We start from the raw sequence: 7,985 nt of genomic DNA on the forward strand, positions 1-7,985 counted from the left end.
AAAGTCTGAAAATATATAGAGCAAAAGTGTACATAAAAATTTTAGAGATAAATTTGCAAATATGCATTGCAGTAGTAGATTTTAATATACATCTCACAATTATTGGTAGTTCAAACAGTTAAAATTAGCAAAATTTAAAAAATATTTAAAATGTGAAATTAAAAAGCTTGATTTATTGGATGCTATATTTCTATATAATATTACTTAACAAAACTGATTCAAGAAGGAATAACATGGTGCCTGTAAATAAACACAACAAAACCTTTATGAATGTAAAAATATATACAAATTTATTAAAAACATTATAAACAATGTCCTCATAGATAAGAAGATTTTATGTCATAAAGCTGTCATTCTCTCCAAACCGATGGATAAATTTAATGTAATTCCAATGGGATTGTTTAATGACTAATAATAATACAATTACTCCTTAAAAGAAAAAAGAAAAGATTATAAAACTAATTAAGGCCATGTTGCACTGGCAATGGAATGGAATAGAGATATCAGAATAGGTCCGCATTTGACATAAGAAATGTGGCATTGAAGAGCACTCGGGAGTGAATGTACCAGCAAATAAATGGTGTCAGGCCAATTGTGCATCTATTAAAAAATAAATGAAATGGGTTTCCAACCTCACAGCATATATCGAAATCACTTCTTCATAGACTAAGAGCTTTAATGGTATGTTAAAATAGAAAATATTATTAAAAGGAAGGAAGCAAATGTACTAGCACTTCACAGAAGCAGAAATAGAAATGACTCCTACCAAATGAAAAGTACTGAACTTAGGAATCAATGAAATGTAAAGAGCATATTACCATATTATTTAGTACACACTAGTAGGGCAAAATTTAAGCTGTCTGATAATTTTGAATATCAGATCAATGGGGACTTTTATGCAATACTTATGGTAGTATAACTTGATATCAAATTGGTGACAATTTGGTACCATCTTGAAAATGTGGATCTTCCTGTTATCTATAGTAATTTCATAATGGTATGTGTACAGCAGATTATTGAAGATGCATTAAGACACCTATACAAGACTAGGTGGGTGTGGTGGCTCACACATAAATCCCAGCACTTTGAGAGGCTGGAAAGGGAGGATTGCTTAAGGTCAGGAGTTCGAATTCAGCCTGGGCAACATAGTTGAGACAATCTCTCTACAAAAAATAGAAAAGTCAGCCAGTCATGGTGGCATGAGCCTGTAGGCCCAGCTACTTGGGAGGCTGAGATGGAAGGATAGCTTTAGCCTAGGAGTTTGAGGTTACAGCTATCTATGTTTGATACACAGCACTCCAGTCTAAGTGGCAGAGCATGACCCCATCATTAGAAAACAAACAACCAAACAAAAAACTGTGCAGGAGTGCTCTCTGAAATATTGTCCATGATAGCAAAATCTCAAAATAACCTAAAGTTCCCTCAACAGGAGATAGATAAATAAAATTGTGTCTTTTTAACAAATAAAACATTATAGAATAGTGAAAGATATGTATGCCTATGTTAACACTATTGAAGAAAGAAAAATATAACAATAACAATCAGGAGGAAAAAGAGGGAATGAAAAAGACAAATTCAAATAGTTACCTCTTGAAGGGAGGCAGGGACAAATAGAAGAGGGAATGAGCACATAAATTTGGGGGTTTTGATGGTATTTTATTCCTTGCATTGACTCATAGGTTTTTATTTTGTTGTGGTCTTCATAGCTTATGCACACTTTCTTTCATATAAGTTGATATTCTATGCAATGTAAAAAATTTAAAAATCATGCAAAATGTAATTTCCCATATTTCCAACCCATCAACAGCATCAGCACATAGTAGATTCTTTGTACAAATTTAATAAACCAAAGGATGAACTATTAAAAGCACACTTAAACATTTACAGTAGAAGGAGAAAGACTACACAATACTTACAAAAAGAAGGAAGGCAAAACAGTATAGAACAATAAAGCATTTTAATAGAGAGCAAAGCCCAAGTTAGGACCTAAAAGAAAGTGTACGAGTGAGAGGCATTTCTTAAACCACTGAATCCATTTAACCCGATGTTGTTTTACTTACAGGTGAAGAGAGCTGTCGAGCTCTTTGTATTTATAATCTTAATATCTCCTTGCAAGAGCCAGAAGACTAAAGCCAAACAGAAATAAGCATCATCAAAATATAAGAGGCAGGATTTATCCATAAAACATGCAACAAGGCATTAAATTCATAATACAACCTTTTCAGACAAAGGCCGTAAGTATTTTAAGATTCTTTATAAAATACCAAATACCCTTTTATGTTACTAAAGAAAGATGTTAAACTTGCTTTTAAGTAGAGTGATATTCTCAGTCCCAAGATATCAATTACCCCATTTTTATTTTAGGTTGACAAAAGGAAGTTAAAATTAATTACTGTGTTTGTGTGAATGCTACAAGTTGTGAAAGGCTTGTAAATAAATAATGTTCAACTGCTAATTCAGAGAAAAAGCTTAAATCAAATGGATATATTTCTTTTGGTTGGTTTAGCAAACATTGTTTTTCATAAAACTCTTGGTCAGGTCAGAGAATGAGCTATATTGCAGTCTGAAAAGATGCTTCTCCCACAAACCACATGACATGGCAAGGCCTTTTCATCACCACCCAGCAAACCTTTACTATATGACTTACTGGTTAAGAGCTTTTCTTCAGAGCCAGGCTACTTCTGTTCAAATCCTGTTTCTAGAAGAAGTAGCTGCATGAATTTGTGCAAGTTACTTAATTCTTCTGTGCCTTAGTATCCTCATGTGAAAGTGGAAAATGATAATAACATATGATTCATAGCTATTATGAGAATTGATGTCCAACACGTGGTAAAGAATTTTAACCATAATGGTTCCACAAATATTTTCATGGTGTTACAGTAAACAAAGGATATTTTGACAAATAGCATAAAATACTATCTTTGAGTCCTTGTTAATATTCTCTAATACAGTGGACACTTAATATAGGGTTAGAGAATAAACTTATTTTGGGATATTTTCATCTGTTCTCCAGTAAAAGTCTTTCTTGAGAACGTATTAGCATTGATTGCAAAGAAAAAAACACCACTGAGAGAGGAGTGCTCCCCCTCCCCACTGGGGGCTGGTAGAGTGCCGAAGTCTGCGTCGAGGGCATAGCAGAAATGTTGCAGGTATTCTTCCCTTTCCACCATATTGTCATCTCCACACTTCACACTGATAAAAACTAAGAGGCTATTGAGAAATTCACCAAAGCCTTGATTCATTCAAACAACATTTATTCAGAATGTTTTCGAGAACAGACATTATGCTGTGGTCAGTAAACAAAATGTTCCAGTTCTCATGGAGCTGTAGCAGGGATAGGTAAACAGATAATCACAAGAGTATCAATTTTTTCCACAATTTTTGGAAGTAATCCAATTGATTTTAGTCTGCTGAAAGAAGGGAAGGGGCTGAGTGTTTTCTCTTCTATTATCTTCTATCTGGGCAGGGAAACCAATTACCATATCCTAAAATATATTTGTGCAGTAGTGGTGTATGGTGGTAAGAGAAAGGGAAAAGCTTCCCTTAGAGCTCTGGACAACTGTCTACAGAATAGAGATAAGTTGCTCTCATTACAAATATTTAGAATTTTTTCTGGTGAAAGCTATAATTCTTCTTTATAGTCTTTTTTTTCAAATTATGAATTATCCTCAATTATTAGGACCAGAGATAATGGTTTATAACACCTTAGAGGGTTTCTAGAACTATGATATCTAATATGCTATCATCAAAATTAATTTATTGACAGAATCTTGGTGAGAATTGGAAGTCACATAACCTCACCCTTCCTTCCACTTAGCATGTACTATATAGAAGGTTTATAAAATTAAACCTATGCGATATTAAAAATTAGTATGTGTATACATGTCCACACTGTATGACTATTCACAATATTGACTTTAATGGTCTACTCAGCTGGATTAAATTGTAAGTACAAAGTGAATTTAATAGTTATGATTGCTTATACTATTTCCTGAGGTTAAACGAGTTCCTTGTGAAAAGGTCTGGCCACTGCAGATATTGAATTCAATGTTTGTTCACTTTTAATCGCAGTTTTACTACACAGTCTTTAAAAAGCTATTTCACATGAAAATATCATTCCTTACTCCCCTTCTTTCTCTGTAGCCACCAACCCAGGAAAAGGGAATATAAAGCAGTTTCCAGAAAACACATTGAATATTATGATACAGCACGATCTGGCTTTCACATCTCAAAAGCTGAAACGTGCCTTTGCTAACTTGCAGTAGGCCATGAAATAATTATGTTGTGTGCTAAATGGCACTTTTCACTTTTCATTTGTGCTTTAACACTCAGTTTTTAGTAGATCATTTAGAGGGGATCAGCATTCTTTGGAAACGAAAAACATATCACAGCTCAGGGCAGCACGGCCTGATGGGAAAAGAATGCAGCCCACAAAGGTGGTCTTTGTAAGACGTGACGACATGCCGGTATCTGTTACTGAATTGGCAGGCTCCCTTCTTCCCCTAGTGTCTGCTCCTGAAATATTAAACTGATCTGTGTTGCAAAGCACAACTCAAGGAAACAAGTAGGCTTTTAAGGCACCCAAACCCTACGTTCCAGAACAAGGATTAATTTCACAGATTTAGGTGAAGTACATCCTGTAAAGGAGCTTGGTGCTGTACAGTGTGTTTTAGTGAAGGCCCATTCGATTTGTTGACTTTTTTTATAGGACTAATAACTCCTAAGGTTCAGAGTAATAATTGGAATAATGGGGGCCTTGACATTTTCTAGAAATTTACTGGGTGCCCTTATTGCGCTCTTCTTTTCATTGAGTCTTGAACTTTTATCACCAGAGGACAACTACAGCATTTAACACTCAGTGTTAATTTCTTCAGGCCAATTTTGAAAATGAGTCACTTTGAAGTTCTGTAAAGTACATTAGAAGTGACTTTATTAATGTTTGAAAATATTTGCTACTTGAAAAAAAAAATCTTACGGATTTACACCTTATCTAATTACTACATTGAGTTCTATTTTCCACCTCTACCTTGAAACAGCATAGGCAGACTGCCAACTTTAGCATCAAACATCCAGTGATCTAAGCTGTCACATCTGATTTAAATAAGGTTCTAATTTCGATGGCTAGGTAACCTGGCATTCTAATTTCTTCTTTTTAAATTCTATGCTTACGGTATTATTTTAATTCTTTTTTGTCATTTTCAGAATTTTTTTCTCTTCATTTACCATTACCACATTCTTTAACGGTGGAATTTACAGGCATGTCAGTGTTAGAATTAAGAGGCAGCAAATATCTTTAGCACCTTATTTTGAGGCAATTCAAAATATTTACAAGCACTGAACTGTTTCTGCCATGACTATGCTAAATATCATTCATATTTACAGGAAAAGGAAGAATGATTTAAAGTTTACTATAAATGCATGGTTATTTGGAGTCAATATGCACCCTTCTGCCCTGAAATTCCAAAGAGAACTTTTGCATTTTCTAAAAGAATCCCAGTTCTTTTCTATTTTTCTCTCTCTTTTATCATTCCATGTAGATTTTTTTCTTAGTTTTGTTTTTTAGATGTGTGTCCATACTATTACACCCATATTACTCTATATTTTCTTTTTAATTTTCCTTTAATAATAGTGTACTCCACAGTCAAAATATGTATAGGACATTGCCCTTTATAAGTACTTTCAAATGTATTGTCACATTTGTTTCTTAGCCTTCATAGCAATACTTTTGAGAGTAAATGGAACACTATAAATAGTTAATCATGGGCAATAAATTTTAACTTTATTTTATGGGAAGAAGTGGGATATAAAGTCACTCTAGTTTTAAATAAGTCCCGAGTATTCCATTAGCCTCTAGAAAAGCAGTAGAGATCCTCTTGGTTACGAATACTGTATATGGTGCATAATCAGCACTATCAGAGAGAAGGCACTGACCACTTGGTGACGAATATGCCAGACTTGGCCTTACTAAGCAGATATTGGTTTAAAGAAATGTAAAATATAAATTCCTGTGTAAGACTTTTCAATTCTGTCTTAAAAGTAAAAGTTAAAGCAATTGCATAATAGATGTAGACTTTCGTCTATCCTTTTCATATAGAGTTCGTAAGGTCTATCGTTACTGTGCAGTGGGGGTGTTGAGATCAGAGAAAACTTCATAGGAATATCCATTAATTTGGGTGTGGTTAAAAGGTCAAGCAAGTCCTGCAACAGCTGACCTTCAAGGAATAAGATTTGTCATTTTTTTAATGATAAGACTCTTTCATAAGATACAGCAAACACACACATATTCTAGAAATGACAGTGCTGAGATTTTTTTCACAGTAGAGACCACCGTTACAATTGGAAGATATCTATTGCATCTCCTTCCAGTTTAGTCCTGTGCTGTGGTGACTCCACAAGGAGTGGACCCTCACACAGGACAGAGCCTTGGCACAGGAAGCATCTTTTATTCACAGATATCGAGCGTAAGTTAGAGAGAAAATTTAAAATGTATTTCCTGAAAAAGAGTTCTACATTTAAGTTAGGAAAGCAAGTACTAAATGTGTCACCGATTTGGAAGGGCAGAAAATGTTTGGTAGTAGGAAATGGGAAAAGGAGGGATGGGGATTAAGTGTCACAATGTGTTGGAAAAGCAGAGTGAGCACTAGCAAATTCAAACCGGACATTTGAAATTGTTTGAAACAAGATAACAGACTCAGTCTAAAACACATGGTTGTATTTGCACGCGTTTCTAGGACCTGTCTACTTGGGTATGTTGGATCAATTTAAATGGATTTGGAACAAATATGCAATGATGATGCCTAGAGGACCTAATTAAGCCAGGATTTATAAATATGGCAGACGGTTTAAAGAAATGAACACATGAATGAGAAATCCATATATTTTGCTTGTATGATAATTTAAGTATAAATACATTCATCAACTTTTAATTTTTCTGAAGTAGAACTCAGATATTACATGACAGTTCTGCCTCACCAAAGACACGGTGATTGCCCTTGGTCAGTATGCCACAAATAACTGTAAGCCTCCTCCTTTCAAGTCCTTATTATCCCTCACAATTTCAGTATTCTTTGCCTACTAACTTGGTTTTGTACAGTGATTTTTAAGAATGACTTCTGAACATCAGCATCGTCAAATACTTTTCTCCCATCGATGTACGCTGCCAATTTCCATCTACAGCTCCAGAGGCTGCAGCTGTAGCCCAAAGATGGTCACCACAAACAGTACTTGGAGGCAGCCCCTAGCATGAACCCCATGCTCTTGTATGTCTTAAATTAATTTCCTGCCTTTCTGGCCCAATTCCCACTCTCACACAAGTTTTGCTTACTAAATTCGCAGTTTTTAGGGACTCAATTTTCCAAAAGCCCCACCTTAGTCTGTGGCAGTCTGGAGGCAGCAGAACTATTTTGTTCCTGTCATTCCAATGTCATTCTCTCTCTATCTTTCAGAAAGTTCTCAAAACATTCAGAATGGTGATAGCACCTGTACCTTATTTCCTTAACATTAATATTGATTCTGCCTTTTTTATACTTAAATATTGTCTGGTCTTTCACATAGCTTGTGGGTAGAAGTTGATATCAGATTGTGGAATTTATTGAACAGTATGATTTGGAAATTCTAAAATTTTATGTTATGAGATATTCTGCTCCTCGATGATTTAAAAGAATTTTCCCATAGAACCATTTAGTTGTGGCATCTTTTTGGAAGGCAGTTGTGTGACAATTTTCTTTTAATACTTAACATTCCAGTTGGTTTATTTTAATTTTCCAATTATCAAGATAATCTTAATAAATTATACTCTTCTAAAACATGTGTCCATTTTAGACATATTTATAGATGAATTTACATAGAGTTACACATAGTATTCTCTAACAATTTTTAATCTTTTATTTTCAGGTATACTCCTTTTTCATTGATAATTATGCACATTTATTTTCCCCCTCAAGTAGACCTGTAAGAAGTTTATATATCATCCTATAATAGGAGAG

This window comes from Propithecus coquereli, unplaced genomic scaffold (assembly GCF_000956105.1).
Source record: "Propithecus coquereli isolate 6110/MARCELLA unplaced genomic scaffold, Pcoq_1.0 Scaffold24, whole genome shotgun sequence".
Taxonomy (NCBI): domain Eukaryota; kingdom Metazoa; phylum Chordata; class Mammalia; order Primates; family Indriidae; genus Propithecus; species Propithecus coquereli.